This window comes from Tenrec ecaudatus, chromosome 9, assembly GCF_050624435.1.
Source record: "Tenrec ecaudatus isolate mTenEca1 chromosome 9, mTenEca1.hap1, whole genome shotgun sequence".
NCBI lineage: Eukaryota > Metazoa > Chordata > Mammalia > Afrosoricida > Tenrecidae > Tenrec > Tenrec ecaudatus.
In genome coordinates, this window is record NC_134538.1 from 125,174,566 (window position 1) to 125,199,659 (window position 25,094).

At 47.8% G+C, this 25,094-nt stretch overlaps 1 long non-coding RNA gene and 1 pseudogene across 2 annotated transcripts in view; both read left to right on the forward strand.

Annotated features, from left to right (window-relative positions):
* LOC142457177 (uncharacterized) overlaps positions 1-25,094 on the forward strand; it is a 68,416-nt gene that overhangs the window by 7,721 nt on the left and 35,601 nt on the right. The window lies entirely within an intron of this gene.
* LOC142456519 (general transcription factor 3C polypeptide 6 pseudogene) lies at positions 12,710-13,366 on the forward strand (annotated as a pseudogene).

The following is a 25,094-nucleotide window of genomic DNA, read 5'->3' on the forward strand; positions in this document are numbered from 1 at the left end:
AGCCCAACTCTTAACCACTACACCACCAGGGCCCCTTCAATAGAGCGGAAAAGCTCAGTTAAAATGAACATAGACACACTGGTTGGAGCAAAACCCACTCCTCCTTTCAAACCCCCCTGTTTAATGTGGTTGAAAGGGGCAGCAAAGAGTGAAGGCCAAGATGCAGACTCAAGATTTGCCCGGCAGTTCCTCCTTTAATCTCACCAACCCTCAGTTTCCTCACCCGTAGAGATGGGCTAAGATTCTTGTGGAGGGTTGAGGTGATGTCTAAATGCAAGTCTGGCCATGAGCCCCGGCATAGGGCCTTGCATACCGCAGAGAGCTACAGCGGTCACTCGGATGACACCCGGACCGGCCGTCACCCGGAGTGACAAGCAGCTGCCGGTCAGAACAGGATGGCCCTGACCTTAGGAGCTTTGCTCTGACGACCGCCCTTCTGCCTCGGAAGGAAGCAGCACGGGTCTTCTCTTTGCTGGGCAGAGGCCTGCCTCAATTATGTGTATTAGACTTTTGCTGCCCGAGACTTCCTCTGGGATTGAACTCCAAAAAACAAAACAGCCAAGTCATTGCCTTCCAATCAGTTGGGACCCTATGGACAGAGGAGAGCCGCCCCTTGGGCTTTCTAAGGCGGTACATTTTTACAGAAGCAGCCGGCCACCACTTTCTCCCACAAAATGGTCACAGGGTAGAGTAAACACCCCTTTGTTCCCCAGAGACCTGCAAGACCTTTTTGTTATGCAAAGGGCCCCGCTCAGCCCAGCGGGTGAAGACAAAGCTGCCTGTGCCTGGTGGTGTGAATGACTGTCTTAGGAAGCAGTGCAGTGTGTCTGCACATTATGTTCTTCAGGAAAGTTTATTCATTTTTATTTTGTAAGGGGAACAATATTGCATTTCAAAAAGTCATGCACGGACTTGTTCTCACCATAAGATTTTTAAGACAACAGAGACGGGGTGGGGGCGGGGGCAGGGTGTCTCCTTTATTTCCCTTTTGAAGCATGGTTTCCTCTCTTACCTCTGGGTTGGCAGGCTTGTTTTTGTTAAATAGCATTTTTAATGCATTTACCTGCCATAGCTTCCTTTCCCTAGGTGGGATTGTTAATGCTTTGCCTGTGTTTTTCATTTAATTTTTTAAATAGCATCATTTTGTAGACATTTCTTTTAACTTCCTTTTTTCATTCAGCAGTGTCTTGAAGAAGCGTAAGTATACTGTCATTACATGTGAAAACATTTTATTCTTGTTAACAGCTGTGTAATATTCTACACATATTACGACAGAATCTATTGACCTAGTCTCTTGTTGCTGCTTCTGTGGTGTACCAGCAAGTCAATTCCCACTCCTAGAAAGACCCTTGGTGGCCCAGCCGATGTCCCCAGCCTGTAATCTTTATGGGAGCGAGCTTTGGTGGCCCTGTGGTCAAAGTGCCTGGTCACTTTGAAGAGTCAGCAGGTTGAGCCTACCAGCTGCTTCACAGGGGAAAGAGGTGGCAGTCCACTGCCATCAAGTCGACGAACCTCAGAAACCGCCGGGGCAGTTCTCCTCTGTCCTGCAGGCTTGCAGTGGGTCAGAATCTACTGGGTGGCAGTCGGAAATCAATCTTAGGGGGAGCAGATCACCAGGCCTGCTCCTGCGAGGCCAGTGGTGGGTTCATACCCTGACCTTTCAATGAGCAACCAAGTGCTTGACCACCGCACAGCCAAGGCTCTTCTTGGACAGATAGGTATGTACGTTTCCAGTTGTTGCTTCACCAATGGGAGACCAGTCAGCATCTCTGCTCTCACTCAGCAGAGTTGCTGGCCATTCTTAACGCCATCTGACTGGCTCCTGAAATGCAGACTAACTTGTAGTCCTCCTGGTAGTTTAGGAGCGCGCCTGTTTCCTCACAACCACATTAATGCTGCACTTTTGCAGAGGTTTTAATTTTTGCCTATATTTTGAGCAAAGGAAAACAAAATCATATTTAATGTGCGCCTCTCTCACTTCTAGTGTATTTTGGAGTTTTTCTTGTGTTCTTGCTTTCCGTCTATAAATGGCTGTGCCTTTTGATATTGGTCATTGGTATTTTAAATATCTCTTGATTTGCAGGGATTCTCTATAGACGTGAGGTGTGGAGGCTTCATCTGCTTAAAACACTAGCTTTTTAGAGCTTGTTGCTTTTCTTCTGCCGTTGTTGATGGTGTCTTCTGTACTTTCTTTTACTTTGGACTAGTAGATTTTTTACTAGTCTGATCTGGTGCTTCTCGGAGGTCTTGTGCTTTCTTGTCTTACTGGTCATAAAATCACATCATATTTTCTTGTGTTGGTTTTTATTTTTACTTTTGGATTTCTCATCTATGTGACATTTTATAGTTAATGATATGGGATAAAATATTAATTTCTGATCTTTCCCCAAACAGCTATTTGCCTCAGCATTGCATATTGATGAATTTGCCCTTACGGATCTGTCGTAGAATTCAGTTCTCACATATGTGGGTCTGTTTCTGGGCTCTCTTTTCTGTTCTATCATGTCAATTGCCCTTTCCCGTACCAATTCCCTACGGCTTTCGTGACTCTTATTTTATTGTGATCTTGTTGGAGGGGACGGGAAATCCATTCTGGATTTAGCTAAGCGAGCAACCAGCCGCTAACGGAACGGTTGGCACTTCAAACCCGGCTAACTGAACAGTTGGCAGCTCTGAGAAAGAAAGGCCTAGTGCTCCCCTCCCTCCTGTAAAGGTGGCAGTGTGGAAACCCTCTGCCACTCAGGGTCGCTGAGTCAAAAGGGATTGGGTGATGCTTCCCAGCAGTATCTGTAACATGCGGCCAGTGGTGTCCAGTGACTGCTCCCATCCTCAGAGGAGACTCTGGCCCGTTTGATGTGGGGCCAGTAGACCTCCTGGGTGGGAACCAGCAGCAAGCCCAAGCCCACTGCCAGCACGTCCAGTGCGACTTCTGTGGAACCAGGTAGCATCTCATAAGGTTCTCAGAGACTGCTTCCTCCCAAGTAGGAAGCCAAGCCCTTCTTCATTGTCTGTTCTTTGTCTGGAAGCTCCGCTGAAACCTGTTACCTTTGGGTGACCCTGCTGACGTGTGAAATACCAGTAACGCCACTGCCAGCATCACAGCCACACCCAACGACAAACTGACAAGACAGGTGGTGGTCAGAGAAGCCGCGCTGTATGAAGAAGCGTGTGGCATCAGGGTTGGATGGAGGTGTGCTAACACCTGTAGTCTGCACGTGACTCAGCCTTGCTTGCTGAACATGAAGAGGAATTGAAGCCCTTGCTGATGAAGATCTAGGACCACAGCCTTCTGGATGGATGACAGTTCAATGTAAGGAAGACCGAAATCCTCACAACTGGACCAATAGGTAGCCTCGTGATCAATGGAGACCATGTTGACGTTGCCAAGGATTTTATCTTGCTTGGCTCCACACTCAGTGCTCATGGAAGCAGCCGTCAAGAGATCAAAAGAAGTATCACATCATGTCAGTCTGCAACCGTATTTCCGTCGGGTAAATGAGCTTACCAGGGAACCCTTTGAACCAAGCACACAGTTGGAAGGATTTCTGGTTGTCATCTCTTTGCTTTCCCCTGAGCTATTTTATCAGACGACTGGGCCGTTGGTAGTTGTGCTGTGGGAAACCAAGTGACGAGCCGGGCGTGCCCACCCAGAGTCCCGGTTGTCAGGCTGCGAGGGCCTAATTCCGTGCCAGAGCTGTGTGGTCACTGCACATTACTCGAGAGAAAGTGGCCATCCCAGGACCCGGGGAGGTGCTGACATCCCGTGAAGAGGAGGGTGCCTAAGCCCTGGTGTCTCAGGTTAACCCCAATCCAATGCCTTCTTTCAGCTCATCTCCAAATCTACTCCTAAGGGAGGAATTCTGAAGTAAAGGTCAGCGTTTGTATTTTATCTATGTGACAGAAAATAGAAACTCAGCGCCTTTAAGCTCACCCACAACACTGGCAGAACTCTGCCGGCCTTCACAGGTTAGAGGTTAACTTGCTTATACAGGACCACTTCTCATGGGCGACAATAAGGCTATAAATCTCAATGTCTATATAGATCCATGTTGCAAAACTGGAGACATTTTTCCACGAATTTCGTTTGTATAAATATATTTCTAGCTTTTGAATCAATTTTTTAAAAACTTGTTGTGAAGGACAGGATTGCCTCTTCCGTCTGAAACGTTTGCCAGCCCCTGCCCTAGAAAAAAAGAACTATCTGACCCCAAATAGTCCTGCTAACATGGAGAACCCTGACAGAGACCAGGGTTTTCATTTCCAGAGAATGCGCTCCTAACGGAGTCAACTATTTTGTCATGGTGGGCTTGTGTGACCTTACAGAAATCCAGCGAGAAGAGCAGGGTAGGGGCTGTGAGATTCCTCATCGCTACTCCGAAAGCCCAAAGTCTCCTTCGTTGTTTCATGTTAAGACCCATCTTTCATTCTTGGACGATTACTGTTTGTTGAGCTAAAGAAAAAATGACCATAAGCTCTCCTGCCGATGCAATTAGTATGTGGCCATCATGTCAAGTAATTATTCTCTGCATAATTCAGACTCCTGCTTTAGTGGGTTATATGTCAGGGCACAGGGCAGCAGTTTGAACCCACTAGTTCTCCATGGGAGAGAAAGGCTTTCTGCTCCCTTAAAAGCCCACAGCTTCAGGAGTTCTAGTCTGCCCTGTAGGGTTGCTTTGGGTGAGAATTGACTCAGTGGCTGTGAGTGAGCTTACCTACTCCACTACAAAGACATTCTCCTCCGTGGTCCTTATCAGTCCCAATTTACAGATAAGGAAACCGAGGCTCAGATGTGAGCCAAATTAAAACGTGGCTCCTTCCCAGTGTTGGTCTGCTTATTTCTTTTTCTTCTTTTTTGGTCATGTACATTGATTCTTTTATTATAGGCCAGGGCATTTTACATAGAGCAGCCTCTACTGGCCTTCAGGCTCTTCCGTCTCCTGGATTCGGTGGGACTGCACAGGGGTGCTGTGGGCCAGGGCCCACGGTTCGATTCTTCGTGTTCATGCCACAGAAGGAGTGCGTGTACAGGTTGGAAGATTTCCACTGTCTGCACCGTTTCCCTGAGGGAGACACGGTCCCGGGTCCTGGTCACACCAGCCAGTCCAACTTTCTGGATTGGGGTGCTCACCCTTGTTGCCATGAATTACTGTTGCCCCCAGAGAGGCCTCCCTGGTGACTTATCTTCCAAAGTTTTCAAACCCATAGCCAGGGGCCGCTGAGTAAGCTGTGCATGGCACAACTGGGTCCCCTCCAAGGGACCATTCACATCACAGGCTTCATGGATTGACTCTGACAGGTTCCACGACAGATGGCAGTCAAGTGGCTAGTTCTAACAAAATCAGGAGTCCACTGTTAGACGGAAGCACGGGGCCTGTTTTTAAAGCTCCCAAAGGCACCACGTGGACTATCAAAAGGGACGGTGTCAGGATGCGTCTTTGTCCGTAAACGCTGACTGTGCAACCAAAAGTTGGACGTTGGCTTGACCAGGGCCTGCTCTCCCTGGCCAGCTCTGTGTGTGACTGGAAATCAGCACTGCAGCGTGATGCGGGTTACAGGTAATGCACCCCAGCTGGCAGACTTCCCAGCAGGGAGCTGCTCCTGTGTGAGAAGACCGTGCCTTGGGTCTTGGAATAAAGAAGGGGCCTGGTCTCTCGTTTCATTTGTCCCACTTCTGTGAAAGCTGCGGTCACCTTAAGCCTGGCGCAGAGGAAAGCACACTGGCATGAATATAGTTTAATAAACTTGGCAGCAGGGAGGTGCAGAGAGGACCGTTCCAGTTATAGATTGACCCCCAGTTGATTTAGCAAGTGTGTTGCTTAGGTTGTAATCAATGCCAAGTAACGGCAGGTGCTGGAGCCTTAGGAGAGTAAAGCAGATGTTGGAGAATTGATCGAGTGAGACGTGCCACGTTGGCCCTGCACCGGAGAATCCAAATACAAGTCAAATACTACGAGCTGGCAGTGACAGCCTTTTAAGTGTCCGCAGCGCCTGCCCCAGCTTTTCCCTGCCTACCTGTGCACCACCCCCGCCCCCTCCCTCTTTCTCGGCACTATTCTGTTTGAACTGCGTCCTGGGTCTACCAGGTGCTGCAGAGCATCTTTCCTGGTGCTTTCAAAGAGAGAAAAAGTCTCCTTGATTGCCTTTTCTCTTTCTCTGCAAATCCCCGGGTCTCAGGGAATCTGGATAATGAGAGCATTCCTGCTCACGGTGCCTAGTCGCTCCCTCTGTTTGGGTTGGGGTGTGGTGTGGTGGATGACGGGATTACAATTCCCATTTTATGATCGGAATGGACCCCCCGGGTTTGCCAATGGTTGATGTTCTTGGCTGCCAAATGAAAGATGGAAAGTTCCAATTTATACTGAGGTGCCTCCAAAGAAGGGTGGCTGGGTGGCTGGAGATCAGTGAAGGGGCTTTGACAAGTTCAGGGGAAAGTCCTATGATCCCTTACATCCATTTTTCAACGGACTTTTTAAAGCCTCTGCATGCGTCCCCAACAATCAGCCATTGAAATCCCCGTGGAACACAGGTCTACTCAGACACATGGTGTGTTCATGAGTGAGTTGATTTGATGAAATTTTTTTATAAGATGTTGATGGGCGCGCCTTGCCTGGCCCTGTGCCAGATGCCGTGCGGTACAGAGACTGAGCATGACTTCTCGGGAGGAACTCGGCTTGAGGCAGATGCCCGTGCGATGGGTATCTGGAGGACCAGCTCTCCCGGAGGAGCAGATAGTGCTGTGGTGGGCAGCCGCGCGTGGCAGAGAGGAGAAACCTGAGCTGGGCCCTGCAAGGCTGGGTGGCTATAAATAGCTCGTGGCCAGAGTGACCCAGCAGTGGCAGAGGGGAACAGTGGCCATCAGAAGTAAGAGCCTAGGGGCACAGAAATCATGGGTTCCCTAAACAAAGTCCTTAGTGGAAAACCAGTGAAGTCATGAGGGAGTTGCCATCAAGAGTGTGACAGCGTCACACAGGGTTTCCAAGATTAAAGTCGACTGTAAACGAGGGAGAGGCTGGGTAGTAGGACAGCCATGCTTCGAGCCAAGTGGCATATTTCTTTGAGAAATACATTTTATTGAGAACAAATCTCTAAAATTAGGGTTCTATTGATCCAAATGAGCTAGTTAGGTGGCAAAGATGCACTTTTCAAGATTCCTTAGCCATCTGCCCTGGCATATTTAGAAATTACACCGAACCTACTGGTGAAAGGGTTGTTTTCTGCGTGTGTGGTTTACCCTCTAACACAGGGGTTCTCAACCTTCCTTATGCGTGACCTTTCAGTTTCTCATGTGTGGTGACCCCCCAACCATAACATTATTTTCATTGCTACTTCATCACTGTAATTTTGCTACTGTTATGAATTGGGTAACTCCTGTGAAAGGGTCGTTTGATAACCCCCCCAAGGGGTCGCGACCCACAGGTTGAGAACCGCTGCTCTAACCCTTTTAACACTGGTTTGTTCTCCGAGATGATGAAGCAAACCTTTCATTCTAAGTAGGCTGACGCCACATCTGTGTTTGCCTAGGGAGTCCCACTTTATGCTGGTTGTCCCTGCACGGTTATTAATAGCTTCCCACTCAGTCTCAAAATTGCCCTGGTTTGGATGATAAATTATATGACTGCCCTAATGCTAAACGATCCACTTTGGGCTCTTTCGCGTATCCTAGGAATCGTTCGTGGCCAGCCGGGATGCTGGGAGCATTTACTCACGTGCGCACTCTGGTTTTTAAAAATGGTGGTATTTTTCTTCCACATTTATAAGACGATCACTGCAGAAGTGTCAGAAGACATGCAAACAGCATGAATAAGATAAAAGAGGCTACCATAAATCCAGAAACAAATGTATATGTTTGGACAAAGTTATAATATAGTGCATTAGATTAATACACTTAGAGATACTTAATCTCCAAATCAAGCAACTTTTCTGGGACTGTCGCCCCTCACATACATACCTAGTTATGGATGCAAACATACCACACAATATTACATATTTAGAAATGCACAATAGGGTTCATACATATATGTCAATATGATCACTTGCGAAATTAGTTTTAAAGATTACAGAGTACTCCAATGAAGAAAAACTAACTCGCTGAACTTGACTCAGGTTGACTTTATAAGACAGGCTAGAACTGACCCTGTGGGTTTTCGAGACTGTAACTTTTTATGGGAGTAGAAAGCCTCAGCTTTCTCCCACGGAGTGGCAGGCAGTTTCAAACTGCTTACCTTGTGATTAGCAGCCCCAGGTGTGATCCACTCTGCCACCAGGGCTCCTGTTATGCTAATGAATGGCTGTTCTTAAACTACAATGTATTTAACTAATCCCGTATTTGGAGTTTATTATCGTTTAGGTTGTTTCAAATTAAAAATGCATATGTATATATATAAACCACGGTGTAACGAGTACTTTGGGCTGTTAAATCTTTCTTTGTGTCTAATCACATGTTTAAAATATACTTTGTGGAGCAGTGAATTATAGAGCCCGAAGCCGGGAGGGAGCCCACTGAGCGAGGTCGTAGTAGCTGCTATCAGAGGTGATGGGTGCCAGGGTAGTGTGGAAAAGTTGGACATTTGAGATATCCTTATAAGGACCAGCTTGATAGTGATCTTTCTCAAGGAAATTATTCATGAAATTGGTGTCAGAATGATGGGATTTGCTGCAATAGGGCCTGACTTACTAGGGTCTTGGGGGATAAAGAGGGCAAACAGGAAACTGAGGAACCTTTGAATTGAAGCAGCTGTTGTGTGGCAGAGGCGCCCAGGCACAGGCGGGTACCCAAGGAAGTACCTGTAGGTCTGGTGCACCTAACATCGAGGCACGGGCTGGTTGGATGTGGACATGGAGTGGTAAATCCTGTTAGTCCCTGCAGAATTATTAGTAACTTCCTGCCTCATGTGTATGCACAAGCCAGGCAATGAATACAGAAGACCAGAGAAAAGTCGCTACAGGTGAATGAAGGTGTTGGCAGGAATATTGAATATGCCACGAACTGCCGGAAGCGCACACGCATCGGTGCTGGAAGCACAGCCGGAATACTCCACAGAAGCCGGAGGGTGACACTTTGTCGCGTGTTCTTTGGACATGTTAGCAGAAAGGATCGGTCCCTGGAGAAGGCCATCGCACTCGGTGCAGTGGGGAACACCCTCTCAGAGACAGATTGCCTCCGTGGTGGCAACCAGGAGCTCGAGGAGAGGAGAGATTCTGAGGACACCGGAGGCCCCGCACTTTCATTCTGTTGGACATGGGTCACGACGAGCCGTCACTGGCTTGACAGCACCTGGCAGCAGCCATCAGGAAAGGCCTTGCTTATTCCGAGTGGCTGCAGCGGCGGGAAGGATGGAGGGGTGGATTATAGCACCGGGTCAGGGCTACACCTGCTCACTTCAGAAAGGGAAAACTGTTCGTAACCACAGGAAGGACCCCTGCAACCACTGTTACCAGGAAGGTAAACTGGGAGGGGAATGGGAAAAAAAGCACACACAAAAAACAAAACACAACAACAACTTTGAAACTGGGAACTAGGGCATAGAGTGCATTGTCAGTGTCCTGAGGAACGGTCACTGAAATGGATTTCTAGAGGGACTAATTTAGAGGCAGTGTGTGTTTAGTGGTGTGGTTGTTATGCACGGGGCTGCAATCCGCATGGTCGGCAGTTTGAAACCACCCAGCAGCTTCTCAGGAGAAAGACGGCTTTCCACTCCTGTAAACAGTTATAGTCTTGGAAACCCGTGTGTGTGTGTGTGTGTGTGTGACTGTGAGCCAGCGTTGACTTAATGGCAGTGGGTTGGGTATGGTTTGATGTTTAGTTTGAATGCTACAGAGTGGAAGAGTAAATTTGGCTTCATGCACGATCCACCATTTACTATGGAATCGTCCTGGATGATGATACAAGATCCAGTTAGACAGCAGGTTAAGGCTTGCAATGAGATTCCTTTTGCCTGAGAAGGAAGCGGCCCCTGTCCCCTCCCTAAGGAACTCTGCAGAGGGAGTGGCTCAGATGCTGCATTTAGGGGCCGGGTGGAAGAGCTTTGTGGTGAACACGAGGTCCCTGCAATGCACACGTGCTTTCTTTGATAATGAGTGGATTTGTGGTGATCAGGATGTTCACCCTTGCACAGGTGATGGCAGCTTTGGTAATCCAAGGAACCCCTTCTCCATAGGCACCCCTGTAACTGTGTTACTGTGGGACAAAGCAACAACCTGAGAAGCTGGGTCAGATCTATCAGCATAGCTTCAACACAAGGGTCTTATGGATGCACGAAACTTACAGGCGACTCAGAGGAGAATGAAAGAAACAGTGGGGAAGAATTTACCCAGCAGATTGGAGATTCTCAAATGGTTACTGTGATTGCTAGGTCTTAGGTCAACTTGGGTGGGCTAGGATTCTCCCAGAAGGTGATCTGACTTAGTGTGGGCGACTCCATGATGGGATCTTCTGTGAAGCAGATAAGCAGTTGTGGGAAGACTAAATGTCCTTAATCTAGTTACAGGCTTGGTAGAATTAGGGGAGGGTTCCCTCAGGGTGACCTACTCGTAGTCTAAATGAAGAGTGTGTGAAAGCTGGCTATCCTGCATCTGGTTCATCAACTTCCTGTTAGTTTGCCCTCCTATCCCACGAGCCATCAGCAAATGGATTCATTTGGTAGATCATGGATTCATTTAGCTCTACATCCACCAGCCTGTGGTCTTCCTGCTTCATCTACCGCTTCTTGTTTGTCAGCTGTAGCTGTACAGGACCCACGGACTTGAACTGGACTGAATTTGGGCACGTCTACAACTGTGTGAGCCATTGCTCGCTCTTATCTGTCCATCTATCTATCTCAACACTTTTATTGGCACATAATTTACAGATCAATTCAAGAGTTCAATTGTCCTATCATATCAAGGAGAATTGTACACTCACCGCCACAGCACTCTTGATATAAATCTCTTCCTGTATGCATACAACTGTCACTGGTTTTGCTTCAGAACACAGTGGACATTGATGGATTCAAGGCCATTCTTTTTACCCCAGTCGGGATGAATTTGATGAAGGGAACCCGCATCTAGGACCATTTGAAACAAATGTTCAGCTAGTTGATCCATCTAAGAATTGACAAAGGGGCCAACCCTTAACAGGAGACCCAAGGCTATCTGCAAATGTGTGGGGGAAATGGCCCAGAGGTGGGGAAGAGTCCTTGGGCTGCTGGACACGAGAACTGGATCTATGGTAATGCCCAAATCCGTCATTCAAAATGCAGTAGTGAATGTTTGGATGTGAACGGCGAGATTTAAACAGATGTTGTATGAAGCAGTGTTATTGCTCTAGATACAGTGTCTCATTGAGGACTGCTCATTGTACCTGCTACAACACTGAAGGTGTGTAAGTGGACCCTGAGGCCAGTATTGATGGAAAGAAGCTACTGTGTCCATTTCAGCCTCCAAGTTGTATTTCTTCAGAACGAGGAACACACTTTACAGCCCACATGGTGCAACCACGGTCCAAGAATGTTCCTATTCAATGAATATGAGTATGAAGTGTTGCATACTACCCCAAAGTGGTAAACTTTGGGACGGACCACAGCCTCATGAGTACATGCTCACACTCTCCACCGCTCACACTAGCCACCGCTCATACTCGCCACCGCTCACACTCGCCACCGCTCACACTCTCCACCACTCACACTCACCACTGCTCACCACTGCTCACACTCCACTGCTCACTCTCCGCCACTCACACTCGCCACCGCTCACACTCGCCACCGCTCACACTCTCCGCTCACACTCTCCACTGCTCACACCACTGCTCACACTCTCCACTGCTCACTCACCACCGCTCACACGCACCACCGCTCACACTCTCCACTGCTCACACTCTCCACTGCTCACACTCACCACCGCTCACTCTCCACCGCTCACACTCTCCACTGCTCACACCACCGCTCACACTCACCACCGCTCACACCACCGCTCACACTCACCACCGCTCACACTCCACCGCTCACACTCACCACCACTCACACTCACCACCGCTCACACTCTCCACCGCTCACACTCACCACCGCTCACACTCTCCACCGCTCACACTCTCCACCGCTCACACTCACCACCGCTCACACTCCACCGCTCACACTCTCCACCGCTCACAATCACCACCGCTCACACTCTCCACTGCTCACACTCTCCACTGCTCACACTCTCCACTGCTCACACTCACCACCGCTCACACTCTCCACCGCTCACACTCACCATGAGGGAGACAAAGCGACTGTCACCAGTGGATAGGCTCCTACATTTCTTAGGGAGATCTGGGGAGGCGGGGACGGGGAAGGATGCTGGTGCCAATGTGTGGTTGTTCTGTACGTCCCCCCGCATCGCTTTTCCTGCCAGAAGCTGCACCTGTGAGTTGCAGAAGCAAGAAACTAAGCCAGACACTGTGACCATACCCCTGAATGTGTATGTCAGAATTCCCAAGAGCCTGATGGGAGGAGTTACCCTTGGGGTTGGCAGTGGATAGTGCTGTACGGTCTAGAGTCGAGATAACCCGGCAGTCTTTCACCTCCGTCACCTCACCCAGAACCCTACCCAACACGAATGGGCGTGGACTGAGGTGGAAGCACTGATGAGACTATTTTTGTTACTAGCAATTTGGACTAACCCAGCAGCTGACTCTGATGCCCCATTCTCAAGCTGGAAAAAGTTGGGTCAAAATTAATGAAAAATGGGCGGGATCATGGCGTCTGCCGAGAGTTGGGGCTGTGAGGAGTGGGAAGAGGAGGAAGAACATTTGGTTTGGGTGGAATTGTCAGGAATTATTGATTCAGACTTTCTCTCAAAATGTGAAAATAATTTCAAGATTTTGGGGATTGACACTGAGAAGCCTATCATGCACGTGGACAATTATGTCTTTGCTGGGGAGTATGAAGACACTCTTGGGACCTGTGTTATACTCGAAAAAGATGGGGAGGAATGTGTGGATGCCGAAGGCAATAATAAAACAATGTTAAACTACAAATGCCATACAGTGAAGAAGCTCAACATGACAAGAACTCTTCGGACAGAAAAAAAAGGAAGGAGAAGAGAACATAGGTGGAGTGGACAGGCTGTGGATCAGTGATGGTGATTCCTCCAGTAGAGCCAGCATGATTTGTAGCTTTCCACATGAAGACGAAGACATGGTAGCTTCGGACTCCCACACATCTTTAGAGTTGAAGGAGCAAGATGTGCAAATGAAAGATAATGCAGACCTGAGTTACGAACAGGAGGAACCACTGCACTTAGATATAGAGGATTCGAGTCCTCCTATCGAGCCGAGCCCCCTTCTTTTGATAGAGAAGGTTTTGTTTTTATGGATTCTCAAGATGGTGCGTTGGAAGCCACTTCCCGATGACATGCTCCTCCCAATACCGCATATCGTGAACTTGGTAGTTTTTACAACTGTAGGTTCCATCTGTTCATCTATTTTATTCTTTTGGTTGGCTTTCTAATTATAGCAAAACCTAATATTGCAGTCATTCCAAGACCAAGCATGAAACAAACGAGAAACCAAACCCCAAACTGGCAAAATTAACCCTAGATTCCTCTCTGAAGAATCCTTTAGATTTGGTTGGTTGACTAAGGTAAGTATATTAGTTTTTAATTACAAGCGCCTTAAATTACCACAAACTTGTGTTGTTGGCTGCTGTGGAGTCACAGCTAATGGTGGGTGACCCCAGGAATAATGGGACTTGGAGGACAGAGTGAAGATACTTCTAGCTGAAAAATTGATGCTACTGGGGCATCAGACTGCATATTTTGCTCTGTAAACCACACAGTTAAGTGAGCTTGGTGCCAGATTAGATCTGACAAAGCATACTGGGCCCTGTGACAGTGGGTGCCAAGCCAATCCTGGGACTGCTGCTGCCCAGGCAGAGTGCATCGCCACTGCCCACCTCGCCGCCTTTTGTGTGGGACAGAAAGAAACTTCTCTCTTGGTTCAGTCACTGTGGTACAGCCAAACTTACTCCTAATTGATACATTATACATTTTTTAAAACAAAAATATCTAAAGAAGCATAAAGAAGTAGAGTGGAAGATTTTTGAGATTGTTAATCCTACAAAGGAAATTGATCTAGACTATCACAGTTCTGTTAGAATCGACTTGATGTCACTGGATGAGTAACCTCACGTTGAAAAAGGAGAATAAAGTCTTCAAATTCTGGGGAAAAATAAATGAAAAAAAGGACTAAAGGAGGAGTAAGGGGCTCAGGTAAAGGCCTGAGTAAATGGAGTCTGCAGTGGGGCAAACCTAATAGGATCATGTTTAAAGACTCAGAGCAAGGGAGTTGCTCTATTTGACCCTTGTAGCCCAGGCCTCCACTTTGTGGTGCACTGTAAGCCCTCGCCTGGATGCCTGTGGCAGGGTCCCATTTGGGGGTGGATTTTTTCTTAGGTTAATGAGGCAAGATTAGGCTGGAATGTACGAGGGGGCTTCACAAAGTTTATGGACAAATTCCAGTCTGCTTTCATTGTATTTCCCCACGTAGTTTTTGAACTGCCTTGTAAGTAAGTGCTACCTTTCTCGAAGGCGTGACGCAAGGCATCTTCGGGGCTGGTGGTTTGCATACACTGAAGCGGAATGCTCTCTCAAGTTCCGTCCCTTGCTTCAGATCCTGCATCAGGGTCATCTGTGTCTAGCCCTTAGCTCTTCAAGACTTGAGCCAGAGGCCTCTCTTCTGACCTGATGCTGTGGTTTCCATGGGCCTTGTGAACTAGCAGCTTGTCATCTGACCTGCTGATTTGGGCTCATTTGCCCCTGCTCGTATGATTGAAGAAAATCTTCTCAACTCATGCCTGACCCATGGACTTGAGACTTGCCAGGCTCCACAACTGCACGAGCCATTTTCTTGGCAGTTTGTGTGTTCGGTCAGACGCTATGACAAATTACAGAACCCTGAAGCAGGAAGGAGAACATAGAGGAGGGAAAGGAGAGCTGATGTCAGAGAGGATGGAGTGATAGAGTAATTTCGAAACGTTAAACATTTGGGACATCTTTAACCTCCACTTCAGATGGGCCAGTCTTGAGCTAAGTCCTGTAAAAGACATTATTTATGTACTTCTCATTTATGTAGATGAAATTGCTGTCAAAGGGGGAATATACATTAAAAAATTTTAATTACCACAACTTGCCAGCAGAGTATGAGGATTACCATTTCTCCACAGCCTTGTCTGTTCTCTATTTGTTATTTTTTATTTTTCCATTCTGATAGGAAAACAATCTCCTGATTATTTTAGATGTGTTTCTGATTATTAATGATTTGTATTTTCTTTTGTAAATGGCTAATTTTTCTATTGCGGTGTTCATCTCTTTCTCATTGAATTGTCAAAGCCTTGTATTTAAATAACGCAATTCTTTGTGTTGTGAGTTGCAAGATCTCTTTCCAGATTTATTATTCGTATTTTAACTTAACGTCTTGTGGGTTTCTGTGAATGTGTGAATCCAGAAGTCTTCCTGTTTCATGCAACCATGTCGGTCATGGTTACATCAGCAGGAGGCTGCCATAAATTCAAGTCAGATTCAGCAGAAGGGGAGCCTGAGCAGTGGCACAGCAGACGTCAGATGGATGTTGACTGAAAGCAGAGGACAGCAGAAAGATGCTTACTTTTCTACTGGCTATGCAAAGGCATGGAACTGTACAGATCAGAATAAACGATGGGGCACATTGAGAGGAATGGGAATTCCAGATCACGCAATCGTGCCCGTGTGGAACCTGTACGTGGACCAAGAGGCCGTCATTCAGACAGAACAAGGGGACCCTGCATGGTTTAAGATCAGGAGAGGTGTGTGTCAGGGGTGAATCCTTCCGCCACACTTAGAGCGTTCTGTGTGCTGAGCGCACAGTCTGGAGAACATGGAGAACACGGCATCAGGATTCGAGGAGGGCCCATTAACACCTGTGATGCTTGCCGACAGTGAGGAGGACTTGAAGCACTCGCTGATGAAGATCAAAGACACCAGCCTTCAGGATGGATGACAACTCAAGGTCAAGAAAGCTAAGATCCTCACAACTGCACCAGTAGGTAACCTTATGATAAACCGAGACTAGATTGAAGTTATTAAGGATTTCATCTTGCTTGGATCCACAAACAATGCCCATGGAAGCAGCAGTCAAGACATCAAATCTGCTGTACGAGGCCATTTTAAAGCAGTGCAGAGCCAGGACGTCACATTGAAGACTAAGGTGAATCTGACCCAAACCAGGGTATCGTGTTTTCAATCGCTTTATATGCATAGGAGGCATTGGACCTTGAATAAGAGAGACGAGCAAAATTGGTGCCTCTCAGTGAGGAAGCTGGTGAAGAACGTCGGCAGGACCATGGACTGCCAGACAGCAAGCAAACTTGTCTGGGAAGAAGTACAGCCAGAATGCCCTTGGAAGTGAGGATGGTGAGACTTAATCTTGTGTGCTGTGAGCTTGGTATCAGGAGAGACCAGTCCCTGGAAAGGGGCCGTGTTTGTTGAAGTAAAGAGCCAGTGGCGAGGAAGACCCTGGCTAGGAGGGATTGACACAGCGGCTGCAAAAATGGACTCCGGCATAAGTACCATTGTGAGGATGGCACAGGACATATCAGGCAGTGTTCCCCTCTGAGGTAGGTAAGGTCACTCGGAGATGGAACTGACTCGGGAGCACTTAGCAGCCCCAGCGACATCTCGATTAGGCTTTTCCTTTATGGAGTTAAGTATTTTTCAATGAACTAAATCTTTGATGTGTCAAAATAAAAACAAACAAAGAAATGTCAAAATAAGCCTGTGGAATTTTACCGGATACTGTCAAAGACCGTCAGCTCATTGTTGTGAACTTCACGGCGTGGCTGGTGTAGATTGATGAGGCATACTTTGATTTCCATGTGTGTGCTTCAGTGCATTTTGGAAGGGGTTTAACCACTTCATCGTGTACAGGGAATTCATTGCAGGCCAGAACTGGGGATGCACATAGTTTTCTTCAACCACAAAGCCTTGATACCTCCCTCCATGAAAAGCTATATATAATGGACATTGGAACAAACGAGTTTAATTTTTTTTTGCAGAGTGAATCATATGGTCCTGTTGATATACTTTATAATTGCAGTGATAAATTCACAGGAAAGCTGTGGCATTCACCCGGGGTTCTAATATATGGTAATAGAAATGCCACAGCCGATCATCCTCCCCCAAAGCAGGCAGTTTCCCATGAAACGGTGTCCTGGGTGCCAGGGCAGAATTACTATACTGTAAGGCAGCACTCCAGGCAAGTGCATAGCCTGGTTCTACCCAGGACGTTCATGTGAAAACTCTGTTTGGACTTCCACGCTGATGTGTGAGGTAGAAGCACATGTGAGTTCAAAACCTCTTCTTTTCTTCAGAGTTCAACCTGAGAATCCTGCTGTCTCCTTGGCCCTCCCCTGTGTCTGCTTGGCCATCCTAATGTTTATCCTAAAAGGTGGGGAGAGAAGAGACTCCATGTTCATATTCCTAATAGTTGCCCGCGTGGTTGTCCCAACACACCTATCACTTCCATCTGAGTCCCTCCTTCTAGTCGACAGTGTCTCCGGAGAGCCCCATCACGGATGGGAACCAAGGTCCTAGATCAATTGGCCTTTACTTTTTTGGCTTTGACAAATGATTTCACCAGCAATGAATACATATGGTAACTGGTATCACCTACTTAAGTTGGTGGGAAACCAGGTTAATAGTGCCAACTGTGAGATCAGAGCAGGGTTTGAAAATAGTCTTCGCTGTGGAGCCTTTCCCTTGTGGGTTTGGTGGCTCACTCCTTAGGTGGCGGACTTCCTGGGTTTAATAGATCAGGGACGCCTACAACTGGGAAAGATGTGATCATTTTCCTTCTGTGCCACTCAGTGCCATCCGGTCTCCCTCTCCCCATTCTCTTATTCAGTGTCACAAAAGCCAGAGAACTAATTCAGCCGCAACACTCCTGGGAGTGCTAAGGAGGGGGAGGAGTTAACTACCAGCAAAGCCCAAACCCTCTTTAATGGGCCAGGCTCATTTTCAAGTACTTCAGTCTTGTGATTCATTGGACAATCATACTTCCTTCCCAGTGGGTGCTGGCAGCAGGTAGATGGTGCCCACCTAGAAGAGTCCTCACTCCCAAGTCCCTTCTGATGTCTCAAGCACCTGTGAAGTGGAGAAGCCAATCACAGTAAAGGAACTGCAGGCACATGCCAAGACCCCCATATGCCTAAAGGAATCATTTCTCTACTTGAAGGCTGGGGCGGGGAGTGCTGGAATCTGACAACCGCATCAGCCTATTTATTAATTCCAGAACCGTTTACCGAGCTCTCCTCTGGCAGACGCTGCTAGAGCGGTGGGAACGAGAAATCCTGGGCACAAGATCTGTCTTGATTTCACAAAGGCATTTCACAAAGTCACTGACAACACCTGGAACGGACTGAATGGTAGCCACCAAAGATGCTGTTGTGTTCGGGGTCACGGACTTGGTTCCGATCCATAGCGATCATACACACATCAGAGCGAACCCCTGCCCAGCTCTGTGCCACCCTCCCAACTTCCGATGCTTGAGCCCATTGTTGCCGCCACCATGTCGACCCACCAGGCACGATGTGCTTCTCCAGGGATTGGTCTCTCCTGACAACATGGTCCAACGGATGTAAGACGCAGTCTTGCCTCAGGTATATTAGGTTCTATTCCCTGGAGACGGTGAAAAGTTGACCTTAGGATGGCAAAGTCTTTGCCTGTGGGATGAAAGTATGGCTTTGAGATGTATCACTGTGGACGACTCTACTTGCTATTTGTGATTGGACTCCTGCCATCAGGACCAGTGAACATGCATGCTACCCACAAGGCAGACACAAAGAAGCAACATACAGTGCGTGTTTCTACTTTGAAATGCAGATAGAAGCAACACTTCAGAATGCAGTTTATACAGTATCGCGTATCTAGATGAGATGTTTGAGAGAAGTAAGGACATGATTGCCAAGAACGTGAGGCGAAGGGGTTGCTTGGGGGGGGAGGCGGGGGGGGGATGCCTGTGGGAATGAGGAGGACAGCTGTGCTGCTTGAGATTCAGTGTGTCTTGACCGAGAAGGTGGCTCACAAGTGTTTGCTTTGTGATCGTTCATTACACTTCACGTTTGTTTTGAATACTTTAATCTAAGAGTATTATATTCCACAATCTAAACAGGTTTTCTATTTTATATATATATATTTTTAGAAAAAGATAGATAACACTTGTAAAATGCTTGGCATCGTGCCTGGCCTGTATTAAGAGCTCAACAGATGGCAATTTTCCTTACGGTTATAACCCCGTTGTTAGAGCCACGCTGTCTCCTAAGCAACCTTCCGGCTCTTGATCGGAGCTCTCTCTCTCCACGGGGCCTGGCTTTGGGGTTGATATTTCCAAGGCCACTTTCCTTGGGGAAACCCAGACCAACCAAATCCACTGTCCTTTAGTTGATTCCAACTTCCGCCAACCCCTTGTGTTAGAGTAGAGCTGCCCCACAGGTTGTTCTTGGCTGTGACCTTCACAGACACAGATCACCGAGTGGGTTCCAACTGCCTACCTTTAGGTTTGGAGCCATTCGCTCCACCCACGGTCCTCAAGCCCCATGAGTCCACACAGTGCCCTTCAACCGATGTATGGTGGTGCACTCGGACGGCCTCAGACTCACCCGACAGGGGCTGCCCGAGGTTGGTCCAAAAATGTGTAGTAACTTTGATCCTTCCTGCCGAACATTTCTGCTGTCATACAATTGTGGGAAGCTAGATGGTTAAAATAAACTCAGCTCACACAACGTGGCACAGAACCAGAGGCCAGCCAGCTGCAGGTCAGAGGTCGGACCTGCTGACAAACTGGTGCCAAAGAAATAGGAACATGTGAGTACTTGGCTTCCTGAGTTTGAAAGAGTGTTTTCTGAGGAAGGAAAGTCCCATCCAGACAGACAGTGGTGGCACAGAGAGGGACAGGTGAATCTCTGCCTAACTGTGGGTACCATTTAAACCCTTCAAGCGTGTGGCCCAGATCCTGGAACTCTGCAGAAAGGTTGACCATCACAGACTGCAGGTAACCTGAGAATGTCTCTGTTTCTACAAGCCTAATCAAGGAATGACCATTGTCTAGTTACAGGAAATATTGTATACAAGAGTGCTTTGGATTGGATGGTGTCTCTCCAAAAAGAAATGTGTAAGTCTCAACACCTGGGTCCTTGTTTGGAAATAGGAGTTTTATTTTGTTATAGTAAGGAGACCATGCCAGAGTTGACTGGATCCTAAACCTAATCACTCCTCCCCAAACCCACTACCTCAAGTCGACGCTGACTCATCATGACCCAATATGGGGTCTCCAGGACTAAATCTTCTTGGAACAGACAGCCTCATAGTTCAGCCAGTTCATGGACTGGCTAGGGGATTTGAACTGACAACCTTTGGTTTCATAGCCCAATGCCTAACCCACAGCACCACCAGAGGTCCAATTACTCCTTAAATGGTGTCTTACGCTAGCAAATGTTCCTTGAACTAACTACAAGCTTTTCTTTTGTGAAGTGTTTTGTTCTTTGTCAGTGGTTTGTTTTTGTTGTTTTGTTGTCTGGTTGTATACTGTTACTTTGTTTTCCTCTGCCTTGTTTTCATGCATGTTAGTGTCTCCACAGGTCTGTCTGAATAGGACAGGCTGGATGAACTATCTGGAGGAAAAACAATGGGACCGACAGTTCCGGGGGGACTTGGGGTGGGGGGGTAGGGGGTAAGGAAGTGATGTTAACAAACACAAGGACAAGGGAACAACATGGGACCCAAAACGGTAGTGAGGGGGGAGTGGCAGGCCTGGTGGGGAATGATCAAGGGTAAGGTTGCGTAGAGAAGAGGTACAGCTGTAGCCCAGGTGGGGACGGAGCATGGTAGTGGGGCAGGAGGAAAGTCAAGGGAGATGGAGGAAGGAGCTGGGAGTCAAGGGGCATTTATGGAGGGACAAAGACATGTACATGCAAATATATATAGGAGGATGGGGAAATAGATCTATGTGTCTACATTTATAGGTTTAGTATTAAGGTGGCGGAAGGACTTTGGGCCTCTACTCAAGCACTCCCTCAATGCATGAATACTTTCTTTTATTAAATTTTCACTCTATGATGCTCACTCTCCCGACACAACTGCTGAAGCGAAAGTGGGTGAACAAGTAAATGTGGTGAAGAAAGCTGATGGCGCCCAGCTATCAAAAGAGATAGTGACTGGGGTCTAAGTAAATGTGGTGAAGAAAGCTGATGGCGCCCAGCTATCAAAAGAGATAGTGACTGGGGTCTTAAAGGCTTGAAGATAAATAAGCGGCCATCTAGCTCAGAAGCAACAAAGCCCACATGGAAGAACACACCAACCTGTGTGATCACGTGGTCCCGAAGGGATCAGTTATCAGGCATCAAAGAACAAAAAATCATATCATTGACTGCACACCTCCATGATACGATCGCCGAAGACAAATGGGTGCATAAGCAAATGTGGCGAAGAAAGCTGATGGTGCCCGGTTATCGAAAGAGATAGTGTCTGGGGTCTTAAAAGCTCGAAGGTGAACAAGCGGCCATCTAGCTCAGAAGCAATAAAGCCCACATGGAAGAAGCACACCAGCCGCTGCGATCACGAGGTACCAAAGGGACCAGGTATAAGGCATCATGCAAAAAAAGAATATATGTGTGTGTGTATATGTATGTATGTATGTGTGTGTGTATATATATATATATATATATATATATATATATACATACATACACCATAGTGAATGAAGGGGGAAGTGCAGAGTGGAGACCCGAGGCCCAAGTGTCGACCACTGGAAATCCCCTCATAGAGGAGTTTAGGAGAGGAGATGGGTCAGTCAGGGTGCGATATAGTACCGATAAAGAACACAGCTTTCCCCCAGATCCTGGATGCTTCCTCCCCCCAACTACCATGATCCGAATTCTACCTTGCAGGACTGGATAGGGCAGAGGTTGTACACTGGTGCATATGGGAGCTGGAGGTACAGGGAATCCAGGGTGGATGATACCTTCAGGACCAGGGGTGTGAGGGGCGATGCTGGGAGAGTGGAGGGTGAGTGGGTTGGAAAGGGGGAATGGATTACAAGGATCCACATGTGACCTCCTCCCTGGGAGATGAACGGCAGATAAGGGTGGGGGGGGAAGGGAGACTCCGGATAGGGCAAGATATGACAAAATAACAATCTGTGGATTATCAAGGGCTCATGAGGGAGGGGGGAGCGGGGAGGGAGGGGAAAACAAAAAGAGGACCTGATGCAAAGGGCTTAAGTGGAGAGCAAATGCTTTGAAAATGATTAGGGCAAAGAATGTACGGATGTGCTTTATACAATTGATGTATGTATATGTGTGGATTGTGATACGAGTTGTATGAGCCCCTAATAAAATGTAAAAAAAGAAAAGAAAAAAAAAGGTGTCTTACAAAAGATACAGGCTAGACCCAGACACACACATAAGGGAGACATAGGCCACATGAGCACCCCTATGCAAGCCCAAGGTTGCAGGGAGACATCAGAAGTGATGTGCGTGACCCACAGGATAGATCCATGTGGCTGAGACCTGGCTTTGGAATTTTAGCCTCTGGAACTGTGAGATAATAAACTTCTGTTCTTCAAAGCCATCCACGTGTGGTATTTTTTGTTATGACAGCATTAGGTAACTAAGAAAAATAGCTAATTATAATAATTATAATAATAGCAAATAATTATCAGGTGCTTACAAGAAGCAGACACTGGTAATATTGCATCCTTGCTTCCACCCTAGGAGATGAAAAAGAAAACAGACCCACTGTCACAGTCAGTCCTGACTCATAGCAACCGTGGGGATGGGCAATTACTGATGGCTCTTCTCTGCCTGCCTCCGAAAACCCGCGGAACGATAGGGTGGGACCACACAGACAGGGTCTTTGAGACACTAAGAACGGGGAGTGGTCAGCTCTGCCATCTCCTTTGCAGGGGGAGGAATCTCACGATGACCGCAAAGGAAGAGACACCAGTGGGGCACGAGTGGGATCCTTGCCCGAAGTAGTGGAGGCAGTTGAGGCCCCCACGGTAGTGCCACACCAAGACCAGGAGGCAGAGTGACAGTCTGGCTGGGCATGGACAAGGTCAAGGACACTGACTAGGAGCTGAGGGAGACTCGGCTGTAGGCTGAGCAGAGGTGATGCTGTCCACAGAGCACTTTATCCTCCTTGCTTTCTGAGCCTAGACTGTTGGCAACCTGTGACTTCCCTAATTGACCTTCATAATCATGGATATTGTCCGAGACTTCTGCGTCACCTCCCAGAATAGTATTTCTTTTAATCCCCTGGCTCTTAAAGGGAGGGCACGGCCCAGCATTTGGGAATTAGTTTGAGGCAGATTTCACCCATGATAAGCAAAAAAAATCCTAACAAGCAGATCCGTCCAAGAGTAGGAGGAGGAGTCTGGAAAGTCAGCAGATTCTCTAAGCAGAGATGACTTAGCTGTTTAACAAAGTGACAATGGAGAGATTCTGGCTTTGAGGGACAGATTGGGCTAAATGCCATTCCAGGCCTTTCCCCAAGAAGCCCAAATTGTAAGTTTGGGTCTTAGTAGAGCTCAGACAGGGCCTCTCGCGTGCTTATTTTCTCTCTAAGCATGGACCTCCCAACTTCAATGCCCACTCCGACGTGCCCGCTACCCCTGGACGCCCTTGGCGGTGAGCTCCGCTCCGCTCCACGGAGGCACAGGAAGGGCTTTCCCCCGGGGTGGGCGGGGGGGGGGGGCTTTTTTAAGTGTCCACATAAGTTACATAGAGCCTTGATTAGCAAGAAACACCTTGCTGCGTGAGCTGCAGGTGAACAGTGATCCGCATTAGGCCTTCTTTAATGCCCGGCCGGAGGCTGGTCTTTTCCTGTGGACTCTCCGGGCAAATGGCGAGCGAGGTGCGACGCGGACGTGTGCGCATTGACAATGGTGTTTCACGCACGGCGTTTGTGCTGCTCAGAATCTCCCCTTGATACTGCAATGATAGGCCTGGCTTGGTTTCCAGGGTTACGGAAACTTGGGGCCCCTGTCCCCAGCTGCACCCCGCGGAAACGCGCTACTCCCCGGCGTCACTAGGGGGAGCGAGGGGTTGTGGATGCACCGAGGTGACAGTCAGAGGGCGGCTTGACACCATAATGGCTTCTGTAATTTTTGTGGGTGCAGCTGTCAGCATCAATTTAGCAATTTATTTTTAATGGAAAGATCGCTGTCGCTAGTCTTAACCACCGAAACGCTTTCCTTCCGTGTCTCAATGCCAGGGGGCTGCCCGAAGTTCATGAAAGTTCCCTGCATTATTCGTTGGACTTTTCGAAGCCCCCGCAGAGGCATAAAAAGGCGAAACAATGCGGATTTAGGTTCAGCCCCTCCTGACGTGCTGCAGCCCGGGCTGTCCCAACCACGTGCTGCCTCGGCGCCCCGAACACGTGCGGCTGCTTCCCTTGAGCCCCCGTTTCTCACAGCCACCGAGTCTGTCAGATTTTCTCGTGTTTCAGCTACAATATTGTGGTAATTAGGATTTGTGAACCTTTATCAATAGCTTATTTTTTTTGAGAGTGGAGTAGTAATTAAAGAAAAGGAAGGAGGAAAACTGTAAAGGCTTCTGCTGTTACTAATAATGTAACTAATAATGTAATTTGAAAGAGAAAGGCTTTACAGAATAATTTGGTTGTTAGTATTCATAACACTAATCTAAGAAATATTACACTTAAGCCACTGACAACGATATTTATCACATACTTCTCTGCGATGGAAATCGACCGAAAGCACGACTGGGGTTTCTTTCTGTGCGCGCGTTCAGCACGGGGCCAGAGGGCAGTGCCATCCCGAGTTAGCTGAGCCTGCTGCCGCCCTGCCCTGCCGACCACCGGCCCGCCCAGGAAAGGCGGCTCTAAGTGCCCGCAGAGCTGGTTTTCCCGAGCCCAGCGATCGTTCGAGGTGGATTGCTTGCACGGCAGGGTAGAAACTGACCCTGGCGTTCGGTCATGGGCAGAATATGAGAGCTGAGAGCGTTTGGTAATTTTTAAAGTTGAATAACGACCGCTTTAAACAAACGGGTAGAGTTTAAGGATTGCCGTGCCTAGCACTTAATTTATCGTTT